Source organism: Synchiropus splendidus, chromosome 10 (genome assembly GCF_027744825.2).
Source record: "Synchiropus splendidus isolate RoL2022-P1 chromosome 10, RoL_Sspl_1.0, whole genome shotgun sequence".
NCBI classification, from domain to species: domain Eukaryota; kingdom Metazoa; phylum Chordata; class Actinopteri; order Syngnathiformes; family Callionymidae; genus Synchiropus; species Synchiropus splendidus.
The window spans coordinates 19930635-19945056 of NC_071343.1; the positions used below are offsets into that span (position 1 = coordinate 19930635).

The following is a 14422-nucleotide window of genomic DNA, read 5'->3' on the forward strand; positions in this document are numbered from 1 at the left end:
TTACAAATAGAAAAGGTTTATTTATGTCCATTATTGCACAGCATCACCAGAAATTAGATTGTTTTGGAACAGGGCAAAGTAAATGCCTTGTTAAACAAATGTAACTTATTGACACATCATTAATTGTAGCTGGGATTTTGAAGAGTCAGCCTGCCACAAACAAGGAGCAAAGTTTTCAAGGGTCAATACTTCTGTATTTCTGAAAATCTGTCCATCCGATCTGTGAGAAACACAAAACTAAAAAAATAAGGGACCAGAGAACATTCAATCAGGATTATGGCCTGTGTGTGCATTTACTGTAAATGCATTCCATTTCTATGGTGGATGTGTTCGTGTAATCCGGACAGCGGGTGATACACTTCTCAGGGCGTCAAGTCAGGGCAGAAGGAACCACAGAAGCAGTGGGATGCAAGCTTCGGTTTATTCCACATCAGCATAACATCGTCTCATCGCTTGGCATCGCTATCCATCAAATTGTTCAAAGTACAAACACAATAAATAGAGGCTGGATCAAGGGCGTTCCTCGTACCAGATACACATCGTCACAAACGTGCACGCCCACATTTGACCTCCAGGCTGAGTCGCTGAGACAAGACCTTCAGGGAGCTCCAGAGAAAACAGACATTCCTGTCTACACCCCAAGTCTTCTAGCCGCTCCTCCATTCGGACAGAGGAAGTCTCATGCTCATACTCTAGTACGGAATGGTACATACGTACATGATACTCTCGTACGTAATCTCTGATGTTCATTCTCACGTATGTATAGCGTCATTTGCATTCAGAAGCAACAGACCATGAACGGCAGCAATGATCCTTTTTTGAACGCATGAATGGGACATTAGGATGTAGACAACACATCCAAGGTAGATAAGATAAGATAATGTGCACAAAAGAACTTCATTCCACAGAGAGTTGTATTCTTAAATCAATATATCTGAGCAGGCCGGTTAGCTCAGATGGTTAGAGCGTGCTAATAACGCCAAGGTCATGGGTTCGATCCCCTTACTGGCCATTATTTGATTTTAGAAAATTCCACCCACTGGTAATTTTAACAGGAAGACCTTGCCAAAAGAAAACTTCCCAGCCGTCATCATCGTCCTCAAAGCTAACCTGAAGGGATGGTTGAAGAAAAGACGTTCGAAGTCAGCGTTGAACAACCGGGACACGAATTCGGGGCTTGTCGTCAGTCTCGCTGGATTGACTAAAGAACTCCAGCTGCTTGATATTGGTGTCAACAGGGCATACAAAGATGGACTGCGAACTGTGTGGGAACAGTGGATGACAGAAGACGAACACACGTTCACCAAGACAGGGAGACAATGCCGAACAACATACGCCTCTATCTGCCAATGGATCGTAAATGCCTGGCCTGATATATCAGTCTCAACTGTAGTCCAAGCTTTCAGAGAGGCAGGAATCATCATTGAACTGCCAGACAATAGCAGCAACACTGACTCGAATAATGATGACTTTGACGAGACGGAGTCAGGCATGTTGGATGCTGTATTCGCCGGACTGTTCAATTCAGACACTGAAGAAGAAGAATTCCAGGGATTCGTGGATGAGGAATGAACTGATAAAGTGAGCTTTTCCTGTTTCTCTTTACCACTGAACAAGGTTGGTCATATTTTGAATCTGGACATTAATGTTTGAACAACGTTGAGTTATTGGGTTATTGTTATATTGTTATTGCTTTGCACTGTTTTGAGACTTCCTATATTCCTATATATTCCTATTCCTAACTATATCTAGTGGATACATAACGCAACCCCAGCCACGACTCTAGCTTCTATTCTATGTGCCTCATCATGTGGTACTATGGCAGGACAAAGGAGTCGGAGTCGCAGGTCAAGTTCTGTGTGTCGTTTATTCAGTCTTCAGAACAAAGATTCCCCAGTGCGTGGCATACAGCCTCTATTTAATGAGTCACACCTGTGTGTCCCTACCCATCATCCCACTGGCTAAGACACCACACCCCCAAGCACCCGCTACAGTATGCCGATATATGGAGTCAGTTTTAAAATAGGCCATTCATTTGCTTATAACCCAATGCACCTTATAGTGTGGAAAATATGGTAACCTTCAGTGTAAGCAGTAATTCTTCTGTCGCCTCTGGGACTCTGCACCTGCTGGCACTCTGCATTGTGTCTGCTTGGAAGCGTGTGCAGTGTGGAGAGAAAAGAGACTGGTTTGAATATTGTGTGTTTACTGTTTACTTTTCAAAACACAACATCGGTCCACCACAACCAAAAACAAACACAAGTGGGTCCACATTGAGCTTTTGAATTCAACTACCAGTGTTCATGTGGAAATCAGTCACACATACTCCAGTACTTCATCTGTGATGTTCATTCTCACCTTCCTCACGCATCAATAGGGTCATTTGCATTCAGACGCCTCCAACAGATCATGTACGGTAGCAACAGTCCCTATAAGAACGGGTGAATACATTTTATATTTCCTTGCATGTTTTATATCCATGATAAAAAAAGGTCATTGTTGGGATTGAACCCATGATCACAATGTTATTAGCAACCCTCATTTTGACTGGAGACATTCTGCAGACCTGTCGAATGAAGAACAACATTTTGGATGGGACTGAAGGCTCACAGTGATGTGAAGAAAAGCAAAGTACCGTGACCGGATTCAAACTGGAATTTCTGTGGCTACAACGCAGAGTACTAACCACTATACGATCACGGCTGCTTGGAAACATCTTTCTTGAGCAATACAGACAAAAAAGTTGTGATGAAATGTGTGGCGTGTGGCGAGTAAATATTCTTCTCATGAAGTCAAACAGTGTTTCATTTCTGCATCATGAATGAAAGATCGGTTGACCATGTGTTTGTTTGCTGTTGTGGTGGTTTGAAAAGTAAAACGTCAAGTCATCATCTTCGAGCGCTCGCCACCCTCCAAATACACTGGTGTTTTGGAAGGATTCATACATTCAATACTTTTGAAGTGGTGTTATGAAGGGGGTATCTGAAGCTTCAGTAAACCTTTTTTTGCTCATCTGGACTGGAGACGATGTGGCTGATAAATGCATCGCCTGAACAGGGACTTGAACCCTGGACCCTCAGATTAAAAGTCTGATGCTCTACCGACTGAGCTATCCAGGCTCTGGACGTGGTTTGTGGTTTGGAAGCAGGGGATGTTGCGCATCATCGGTTCAACGCACGTATTGAAGGAATGAAATACTGCTTCTCCATCATCAGTGAACCTCAATGTGGTCTTTCTCTTCTTCTTTGGCTCAGAATTTGAGTCTCAGATTCGCAGCAAAGGTTTGAATCAGGTCAACCGGACTCGTAACAGTCAAAGAAAACGTTTCGCCTCCTATCCAGAAGGCTTCGTCAGTTCTCACAGTTTCATACAAGGCCACACCACCCAGCTGTTGGTTCAGATATGTGGATGACACCTGGGTCCTAATCTAAAAGGATGAAGTGGAACCCTTCACACAACACATCAACTTGGCAGACGGACACATCAAATTCACCAGAGAAGATGTGGAAAACAACAGACTACCTTTTCTGGACTGTGCTGTAAACACTGAAGCAGACAGAAGCCTGAACATCGAAGTGTACAGGAAACCAACACACGCCGACCAATACCTCCAGTTTGACTCTCACTACAACAAAAACTTGGAGTCATCAGAACTTTGAGACATCGAGCCCAAAACACCCCCAGCTCACCTAGGGGGAGAGAGAAGGAGGAGATTCAAGTCAGGAATGACCAAAACATCAAAAGGGAACACAAAGGACAAAGAAAACAATGTCCAGCGCCGTAACAGCATCGTTATTCCCTATGAGCCAGAAAAGGAGCAATGTGGTTTATGCAGCCCAGTGCAGCCAAGAGTCCCAGACCTTTACATTGGAGAAACTAAACAACCTCTCCACAAACGAATGGCCCAACACAGGAGAGCCAACTCCTCTGGACAAGACTCTGCAGTCCATTTACATCTAGAGGACAAGAAACACTTTGAAGTTTGAAGACAGCAATGTCTGCATTTTGGCAAAAGAAGACCAGTGGTTTGAAAGAGGAGTAAAAGAGGCAACCAAGACAGAGACTGAGACACCATCTTTTGTCCTCATACAATGCTGTCCTGAACACACTCCCCAGGCAGATTTAGCCATTGATCTAGACCTGGACAGGTCCTTCACAGCTGTACAGTGTGGTATCAACATCTGAATAGCCCCAATTGCCACCTGGGCTACATTCAGCATTTGCATTAATGGCCCATCAATACCCATCCTCAATGGGCAGGTAGCCATTAATATTAATTAATAATGCTGACTCTTGACACCCATCACACTGGACTGGCTCCACCCCTGTCCATCAACATCTTGTCCCATTCAGATGGCCTGATATAAGCCTGAACTCCAACCCAGCTCAATAGAACTGACGAAGCCTCCTGGATAGAAGGCCAAATGTTTTCTTTGACAATTACTAGTCCGGTTGATCCTGATTCAAACCTTTGCAGCGTGATCACCCGGATAACTGAGCACACTCACAAACAACCTCAGATTCTTCATTCCACAGAGCGTTGTCTCTTCATTTCCAAAACACCAGTATAACAACTCTCCTCGTGTCTGAAACACACCTGTGTCATAGCAGGCCAGTTAGCTCAAAAGCTGATGATGCATCTTATCATCTGATGTGCCTTACATATGGATCAACCGAGGCAACAACGGTAAGAACGGTAAAGACGAAATCCACTCCCACATCCTCATCATCAAATGTCCCTTTTTGCCTGAAACAGACACGATGACTGTGAGTCTTCCTCCCCATCTCATGTGTTGTTCTTCATAATCAATTGGACAGGTCTGCAGAATGACTCCAGTCAAGATGACAGTTGCTAATAAGGCTAAGGTCATTGGTTCAACCACGATACGAACCAATTTCTTATCATGCATGTAAAACATGCCAGAGTGGAAAAAAAACATCACACCTTCAATGGATTGTTGTTATCGAACATGATCCATTAAAGGAGTCTGAATGCAAATGACCCTGTACGTGCATGAGAATGAACATCACAGATTATGTACAACTGGTGTCCACATGAATACAGTTTTGTCTAGATTCACACACATTCTCAATTGTATCATTGCAGTTGAATTCAAAGCCTTTGTTTCCCCTTCAGGGATTGAGTTTGACAGCCCAGCTGAAACACAATTTAGTATCCATAAAACAGTGTACGTCCCTGGGTGGGCTCGAACCACCAACCTTTCGGTTAACAGCCGAACGCGCTAACCTATTGCGCCACAGAGACATGAAACAGCGATGTAACATCTGGATCAAACGTTTGTAAACATGTTCCATGCGGTCGGGCCCTCAGGCCACCATTGACTCCCAGTGTGGGAAACTGACCCTCATTTTGGTCAGCTGCTCTCTATTGATACCTATCGATTGATTGATCAAATTCATTGCAGGAACCTCATCACGCTAAAGTTGAAAGATCATTCTGGAACAAGCCCATTCACTAGTGTGATATAGGGCAGTATGGTTACTGAGGGTGCACAGAAACTAAAACTCTAAAAGGAGTCCCTCAGATGGGGCTCATCTGGGTTTCGTACCTGGCACCTCTCGCACCTCAGGTCACCTGCTGAGACTTTCACTCAAGGTCTCCTAATATGGTATTGAGAAAGGAAACATCTGGCTCAGAGAACAGTATAAAAACAGTCCACTTACTCAAGGTTACTCGACACTTGATACATGTATATTATGTTGTTAAGTGTTTGTCACTAAGAGTTTATTTCTGAAATAGGCAGTCACTCAATTCCAAGACTCCTGCCCCGTCTGTGACGTGGCTTGACAGCTGTGTTGGTGAGATATTTCATTTGATCTTTTTTTTCATTCAAGTTTCAGTTTCCTCTTTCCACAGGCTGTGATCAAATAGGGTCTATACCTGTGTGGGTTTGAACCACCAACCTAACAATTCATATTCTTTTTCCAAGATTTCAAGATGGTTCAATAAATCCTCTAATTTTGGAACTTTTCTCTCTTCGGTGGCCCGGCTAGCTCAGTCGGTAGAGCATGAGACTCTTAATCTCAGGGTCGTGGGGTCGAGCCCCACGTTGGGCGCAGTATTTTATCTGCCTCTAATCTGGGTGGTCTACATCCTTGTGTCCACACGATGCACCGACTGCAGAGGCAAATCTTCCCTTCTCTGTGTGATGTTTGTGTTTCTGTCACACAAACACAGAACTCCAGCGCAAATCAATGTAGTACATATACCAGGACTGTAGGGACGCTGTAATGCTCTCGCACGACGCATGTCCAAATCAGGCTCGTGTGGTAAATATTAGCACTGCAGCATAAACAAATCGACCAATGAGAGACATTGGTGTTTACAGGCGACACAGTTGATCTTTCATTGGACTCAACAATGACCTCCAGGTGGTCAGAGGCACGAGAGCGTGGCCGTGTGTTTCCAGTGTTTTTAGCAGCTCTGTGGTCACCTGCTTCATGCTTCAGACTGCTGAGATGCCTCTTGTGATTCTCTGCAATGGGCCACCAGGAGAGTCAGATGTCAGATGTGGCAGTGAAATGAGGAGTGAAAGGGGATTATAGTCACAGCGGTGCATGGAAGCTAAAGTTGAGAGATTCATCTCAAACAAGAGCCACTCATTAGTGGTCAGGACACGAAATGGCAGCATTTGACTGTAATACAGAACTTCCACCCAATATTGAGGGGCTCATGCTGGAACTCGGGATGATAAACATGGTCCTTACACAATTAGCCAGTGAAGCATCAGAATCTTGAGCATGATTTTCCTGCATGGAAGCTAGAGATCTAAAAGCATGTTTGCACAATTCCATCAGTGTCACGCAAAACTGACTGCTGGGTGGGAACTTATCGCTACTGGCAGAGGCAGCGCCTTGGAGTAGATAAAGTAATGGCGAAACCTGTTCAAAGAAGTGAAGTTACATTCAGTACTACTTTTATTTTCCCCACAGGAACTGATTTTTAGCAAATCATGTTTGACGGTTGAATTATTTTTTGATTTCAAGTCACATTTGTTTTTTTCCATCTGACTTCTATTTTCTAACTACTTAATGTGCTGTACTTTTCAGGTTCAAATCATGTTTTTTTTTTTGGCAAAAAAAGGTTTATTTTCCACATTTTGAGATCCCAAAATCCTTTTTCCAGATGAAAGTAACATCTTTCAAACAAAGCGTTTGGACTCCAGGTACTCAGAGGCACAGTCATTCCACTGGTCAATGTACAGGACATATGGTTGGTACAGTCCTGCTGCCGTTGCTGTGTGCCTGCAGACTGGTGACATAGCAACATTAACATTAAACCACACAGACAGGTTTACACATCAGTTTTTGTGGAAAAGAAAGAAATCAAACACTGTCAGTTGATAAGATCAGGGAACAAAGAAACACACAATAAGAACTAGGGGAGGGAATTTGAAACGAGAGAACAAACAAATGATAAAACACACAGAAAGGAAATGTTGCACTGTGCCTGTTGAAGAGAAGTTGAACAAGCACACAACAAGCAGGAGGATGAGACCACTTAGCTCTCTGTTCAGCAGACAGACACACAAACATAACGCAGAGAAGGGAAGATTTGCCTCTGCAGTAGGTGCATCGTGTGGACACAAGGATGTAGACCACCCAGATTAGAGGCAGATAAAATACTGTGGCCAACGACCGTGAGATTAAGATTCTCATGCTCTACCGACTGAGCTAGCCGGGCCACTTAGGTCAGAAAAGTTCAGAAACTAGCGGATGTCTGGACCCATCTTGAAATCCTAACACGCATGAAAGAAAATTAATTGGTAGGTTGGTAGTTCAAACCCACACAGGTATAGACCATGTTTGCACAACTTTTCAGAAGAGCAAGGAGGTGTTTTTTGTTACTTCTCTTTTCAGTTGCAAGTTATTTTAACTAAGCTACTTAGTTATTCTTTATTATTCTCCGGTGAGGAATTGCAGTTGTGGAAGATCACAGAAACTGTGCATGATACAAATTTTGATTAGATTCAGGATTGTTGATGGAAATGCTCGCCCCTAAACTGGCTACTTTTTTTCTCTCTCATGACATTAGAATCTGTATATATCAACATTGTATTTGCCAGGGGAAATAAATGTGACAGATTTTAGAAAAGTCATCAGCACTTTAGAAGCAATAAAAGAGAGCAAGACTGGGAAACGTGACCTTACAATGGGGCAGAGAAAAAGGATTTGTCAGAAGTGGGATTCGAACCCACGCCTCCATTCAGAGACCAGAAGTCCCATGGTTAGGAAGGTTTATCACCTTGAGTCTGGCGCCTTAGACCACTCGGCCATCCTGACAACTGACCGACAGAAGGTCGTCAGCAGCTGCATATAAACTGGAATAACCAGTTAAACCCTTTGACCAGACGGAGTCGGGCATGTTGGATGCTGTATGCGCCCGACTGTTCAATTCAGACACTGAAGAAGAATTCCAGGGATTCGTGGATGAGGAATGAACTGATAAAGTGAGCTTTTCCTGTTTCTCTTTACCACTGAACAAGGTTGGTCATATTGTGAATCTGGACATTAAAGTTTGAACAACGTTGAGTTATAGGGTTATTGTTATATTGTTATTGCTTTGCACTGTTTTGAGACTTCCTATATTCCTATATATTCCTATTCCTAACTATATCTAGTGGATACATAACGCAACCCCAGCCACGACTCTAGCTTCTATTCTATGTGCCTCATCATGTGGTACTATGGCAGGACAAAAGAGTCGGAGTCGCAGGTCAAGTTCTGTGTGTTTTTTATTCAGTCTTCACAACAAAGATTCCCCAGTGCGTGGCATACAGCCTCTATTTAATGAGTCACACCTGTGTGTCCCTACCCATCATCCCACTGGCTAAGACACCACATCCCCAAGCACCCGCTACAGTATGCCGATATATGGAGTCAGTTTTAAAATAGGCCATTCATTCAAGGTGCATCTTATAATCCGATGCACCTTATAGTGCGGAAAATACGGTAACCTTCAGTTTAACCAGTGATTCTTCTGTCGCCTCTGGGACTCTGCACCTGCTGGCACTCTACGTTGTGTCTGCTTGGAAGCGTGTGCAGCGTGGAGAGAAAAGACACTGGCCAAGATTCTGTTTTTTCGAAACACGACTCGCATTAGTCCACCACAACCACAAAACAAACAACCAGTCTTTCATTTACAGAAAAATAAATGAAATACTATTGTTTGACTTCATGAGAAGAATATTTACTCAGTGCATGCCACACATTACATCACAACTTTTCTCGTCTGCATTGCTCAAGAAAGATGAAAGAAAGATGTTTCCAAGCAGCCATGGTCGTATAGTGGTTAGTACTCTGCGTTGTGGCCGCAGCAACCCCGGTTCGAATCCGGGTCACGGCACTCTGCTTTGTTTTTTTTTCATTCAAATTTGCAGGTGCAGGTTTTTTTGTCAAACCGATCTGGAGCGCACAGTGGAACCAATGGGGTTAGTTGGATACTGCTTGTTTGGTTGAAACAAATAGCTGCATACACATGGCCCATTAGGTATTTAGTTTGACGCCCCAGATGAAATATGAATTAGTGTTAGTAGAACAGAGAGAGCTGCTGACTTCCATGAAGATTTGAACTGACAGAATGAATCTACATCAAAAGCCAATATATGTCTTTTGATGTAGTTTAACCAGTAATTCTTCTGTCGCCTCTGGGACTCTGCACCTGCTGGCACTCTACGTTGTGTCTGCTTGGATGCGTGTGCAGCGTGGAGAGAAATGAGACTGGCCATCAAAATCCATATATTAGATATAAGATATTTTGGGTCCTTGTGTCTCCATTTACAGAGGTGTTTTTTGTTCAGTTATTTTAACTTAGGTACTTAGTTTTTTTTTTTTATTATTCTCTTGTGAGGAATTGCAGTGATGGAAGATCACAGAAACTGTACGCGACACAAATTCTGATAACATTCAGGATTGTTGATGGAAATGCTCGCCCCTAAACTGGATACTTTTTTCTCTCTCTCATGTCATTTGAATCTGAATATATCAACACCGTATTTGTCAAGGGGGAAAGAAATGTAAGTGACAGATTTTTAAAAACTCTTCTGCGCTTTAGAAGCAATTGAAGAGAGGAAGAATTCGAACCCACGCCTCCATTCAGAGACCAGAAGTCCCATGGTTAGGAAGGTTTATCACCTTGAGTCTGGCGCCTTCGACCGCTCGGCCATCCTGACAACTGACCTTCAGAGTCTTGTCAGCAGATTCATAGAAACTGGTATAACCAGTTAATGCAAAGTTCAGCGATCACAGCTTTGAGCAAATTTTTGATTGATGATTAAAATCATATTTTGCTCCATCTGACTTTTGTGTGGAAAGTAATTAATGTAGATTTAACTCTCAAATGATGATTTTGTTTTTGCAACACAAACCTTTTCAGGAATGAAAGCAACATCTTTGTTGTGTTACGGTGTGTGAATATAAAAGTAGTGGCCTCATCACTACATTTAAGTTCACAAATAGAAATGGTTTATTTCTATCCATTATTACACAGCAGCACCAGGTGTCACTGGTTTATCGAGGATAAAACTACTTTGAGAACAAATTACATTCTAGCATTTTATATTTCCTTGGATGTTTTATATCCATGAAAAAAAAAGGTAATTGCTGGGGTAGAACCCATGATCACAATGTTATTAGCAACCCTCATTTTGACTGGAGACATTCTGCAGACCTGTCCAATGAAGAACAACATATTGGATGGGACTGAAGGCTCACAGTGATGTGAAGAAAAGCAAAGTACCGTGACCGGATTCAAACCGGAATTTCTGTGGCTACAACGGAGAGTACTAACATCGACACGATCACAGCTGCTTGGAAACAACAATACAAATACAAACTATACAGACGAGAGAAGATGTGATGAAATGTGTGTCATGCACTGTGCTAATATTCTTCTCGTGGAGTCAAACAGTCTTTTATTTCTGCATCATGAATGAAAGATTGGTTGACCATGTTTTTGTTTGCGGTTCTGGTGGTTTGAAAAGTAAAAAGTCAAGTCATGATCTTCGAGCCTTCACCCGCCCACAAATATAATGGTGTTTAGGAAGGAAGATTTACTCCTTTAATCCATTTGAAGTGGTGTTATGAAGATTTAAATTGGGCATGTGAAGGTTCAGAACAGCTTTTGGTGCTCATCTTGCCTGGAGACCATGTGCCTGATAAAAGCACCGCCTGAACAGAGACTTCAACCCTGGACCCTCAGATTAAAAGTCTGATGCTCTACCAACTGAGCTATCCAGGCTCTGGACACGGGTCGTGGTGTGGAAGCAGAGGACGTTGCGCATCATCGGTTTAACTCATGCTTTGCAACGCAACAGTATTGGTTGAGACTGATGTATCAGCCCAGACATTTACGATCCACTGGCAGATAGCAATTGTACAGGTCTAGACAACTGAAGGATGAGACCACTTAGCTCTGTGTTTGAGTGACAGACAGCAAACAGACACACAAACATAACACATTGAAGGAAAGATTTGACTCTGGGTGCATTGTGTGGGCACAAGGATGTAGGACAATTTCGTCTTTCCAGAAACTGTACTGAGGCAACTGATGCCCAATCTAACCCCCTGATAACACCTCTTAAAATGGACTAAAGGAATGAAATACTGCTTCTCCATCATCAGTGAACCTCTATTGTCTTTCTCTTCTTCTTTGGCTCAGAATTTGAATCTCAGATTCTTCATTCCACAGAGCGTTGTCTCTTCATTTCCAAAACACCAGTTTAACAGCTCTCCTCGTGTCTGAAACACACCTGTGTCATAGCAGGCCAGTTAGCTCAAAAGCATTCAATTTTCTCAAAAGCTGATGATGCATCTTATAATGTGCCTTATATATGGATCAATAATGGTTAATCATGAATACCGTAGTTAGGGAGCATCACTTAAAGGTACGTACACACCGAACGCGACTTTTCAGTCGCTGTAGCGCCAGTCGTCAGCAGCAGGTAGCTTGCTCCTGTCGTCATTAGTCGCCACCTGTCCGGATCGAAAGTAGGTCAGTCGCCGGGGGACGTGGTCTCAAGTTGTGTGCGTGTGAATTGTGGATTTAAAGATGGCGGAGCTTGGTCACATACAAGCAGTTGCAACGCTTTGTCTTTTGGGGAAAAAAAGGAAAAAACAACGTCTGTGGGTTCATGATGTCCTCCGAAATCACTCGCAATTCGCCGAGTTTCACCACCTCTTCCAGGAGCTTCGGCTGAATGACGAGCGGTTCCAGCGGTACTTTCGGCTGAACCCAGCCAGTTCGACGACCTGTTGTCCAGGATCGGTGCTCGGATTTCCCATCAGGACACCAACAATCCCCGCGGCTGAATGGCTGTCCATTTGCCTCGTCAATGTGTAATGTTATGAAGTGCATCGCATGCGCCGACCTTCCTGCGGGGGAACGGCAGAGGAGGGAGTTCGTGGTTCGGTGGCCTGGTCGAGAAGGCTAAGCCGCCCAAGCCCAAGGCTCGCCAGCCCACGACCAAAGGTAAGGGCAAGCGGCCGAAGATGAAGTCCTGGGACGAGTATGATGAGAGCGACAAGGTCCGGGTATCCGTGGAGGAGGACCTGGAGCTTCTGTTTGCCGACGTCCCCGCGCCGGCTCAGGACTTGGCCCTGCAGGAAGGCCCGAGTGAGGACGAAGAGGAGGAAGCGGCTGCTCCACCACCGAGACGTTTCCCACTCGACAATATGCCCAAGCTCTTCGCGTCGGCGATGGAGAGGCTGGGATTAAAACCCCCGCAGGACCCACATCCTCCTGAGGAAGAAGACTTGTCTTGCTCGGTGCACGAGCTCAAATCCAAGCCAAAGAGGAGGCCGTCGACCACGTGCCTGAAGATTCCGTCGTTGTGGGGATTCCGAAAGAAGGACATGGAGGCCCCAGCGAACGTCAAGACTCCAGCCGATGCATACGAACCGTATGCAAAGGTGGACAGAGTCGACTGGAGGAAAGGCCTCCCTCCGCTGGGCGACTCGCTGGCCTTGTGCCTGGCGCCAATCCTTCACCGAGGGCAACAAGGAAGCAGGTCATCCCGGACGAGCATTCTCGCTATACTTATGCCCTGGTGGACAGGGTATACAATTGTGCGACCCAGGTCACGGCGTTGGCCAACAATATCTCTCTTCTGGCCTGCTCCATGGACAGGATGCTCTATGGCAAAGAGGACCTGACCCCAGAGGAGCTACACGAGGCCCAAGTGTCCATGGCCACCTTCTTACGGATGGCGCAGGCCTTCATCAAGGCCGGAGCCAAGCGCTGTTACAAATGGCAGCGCGGAACATGTGGCTTGGCCTTTCGGGACTGGGGAACAAAGAGAGACGCGTCCTCGCTGCTGTCCCCAATTCTGAGGACTCGCTGTTTCCTGAATTCCTGAACACGTGGAGAAGCTGGAGAGTTCATGCAAGACGGCGGGCTCGCTGTCGAGCATGCTGCGCATGGGCTCGGAGAGGAAGCAGGCGCCTCCTTAGAAACAAACAGAACACTCCAGAACACTACCAGACAGCAAGAAATGAAGCTGTAGAAAGTCCTACTGGACATCTGGACTTGTTCCTGCGCTTCCATCTGGGTCTTTCTCTGCAGACCAGTCAGAGTCTCCTCCCAGGTTTGTTGTCACTGACAGGAAGTAGATACTGGACACACAGCAGAGCTCATCGAGAAGAAGATAAGTGAGAAAGTGTCTCCAGAGATAATCATCCAGCTGTTCCATTGTCTGAGTGAAGTGAAGGACACTTCTCTCGTGGAGCAGGTCCAACAGCAGCTGACATATAGAGCTCTCTCCACAGCTCAACTGTCTCCTGCTCAGTGGTCCACCCTGGCCTTCATCTTACTGTCCTCAGAGGAAGGTCTGGGGGTGTTTGACCTGAAGGAATACTCTGCTTCAGTGAGAGGCTGCTGCCTGTGGTCCAAGCTTCAAAGGCAGGTTTCTTTTGTTTTGTGATTTGTAAACTCTGGGTTGTCTCTGATATTCCTTTTCTTGTTAGTTCATTATTGAGTTAGTCTTTCACGTATTTTGTTATTTGTGTCTCTGACCTGGTCTGCCATTGACACTCTTCTTGTAGCAGCTGGGGCCTGGATGGTGTAGGTGACCTGGTGGCGGTTCCTTTTATCGTGTGCTGTGCTGTGGGGGACATGTTTGCATGTTTGTGCAGCTTGGATGCGTTTTTCGGGTTCATCAGTTTGTTGTGTGGTTGGACCCGCTGTCTTAGAGGGTGTCCCCCATCCTGGTGCGCCCCAGCTCCACTATAGTCTTGTTACTTTTATTTTTGATTCTTGGATTTTAGAATTATTTGTATTATTAAAGTATCTATATTTATTAACATGCAACTGGAACCCTGTCTCATGTCTCCAGAGTAAGCGGACCTGCGTGTCCTGAGTTATTATTCTGAAATTCCCAAGGTGGCGTTGTTGGACTCTTAATTT

General features: G+C 44.7%; 5 non-coding genes across 5 annotated transcripts; 1 reads left to right on the plus strand and 4 right to left on the minus strand.

Moving 5' to 3' along the window:
- Nucleotides 1-3046: 3046 nt before the first annotated feature.
- On the minus strand, nt 3047-3119 carry trnak-uuu (transfer RNA lysine (anticodon UUU)). Its single transcript has one exon. It is a non-coding gene; the product is annotated as a tRNA-Lys (tRNA).
- A 2073-nt stretch (nt 3120-5192) lies between these two features.
- On the minus strand, nt 5193-5266 carry trnan-guu (transfer RNA asparagine (anticodon GUU)). Its single transcript has one exon. It is a non-coding gene; the product is annotated as a tRNA-Asn (tRNA).
- Nucleotides 5267-6005: 739 nt separating this feature from the next.
- trnak-cuu (transfer RNA lysine (anticodon CUU)) lies at nt 6006-6078 on the plus strand. Its single transcript has one exon. It is a non-coding gene; the product is annotated as a tRNA-Lys (tRNA).
- Nucleotides 6079-8194: 2116 nt separating this feature from the next.
- Nucleotides 8195-8304, minus strand: trnal-caa (transfer RNA leucine (anticodon CAA)). The gene is made up of 2 exons: nt 8267-8304; nt 8195-8240 (listed from the first exon to the last, which is right to left on the minus strand). It is a non-coding gene; the product is annotated as a tRNA-Leu (tRNA).
- A 2883-nt stretch (nt 8305-11187) lies between these two features.
- Nucleotides 11188-11260, minus strand: trnak-uuu (transfer RNA lysine (anticodon UUU)). Its single transcript has one exon. It is a non-coding gene; the product is annotated as a tRNA-Lys (tRNA).
- Between the last annotated feature and the right edge of the window lie 3162 nt (nt 11261-14422).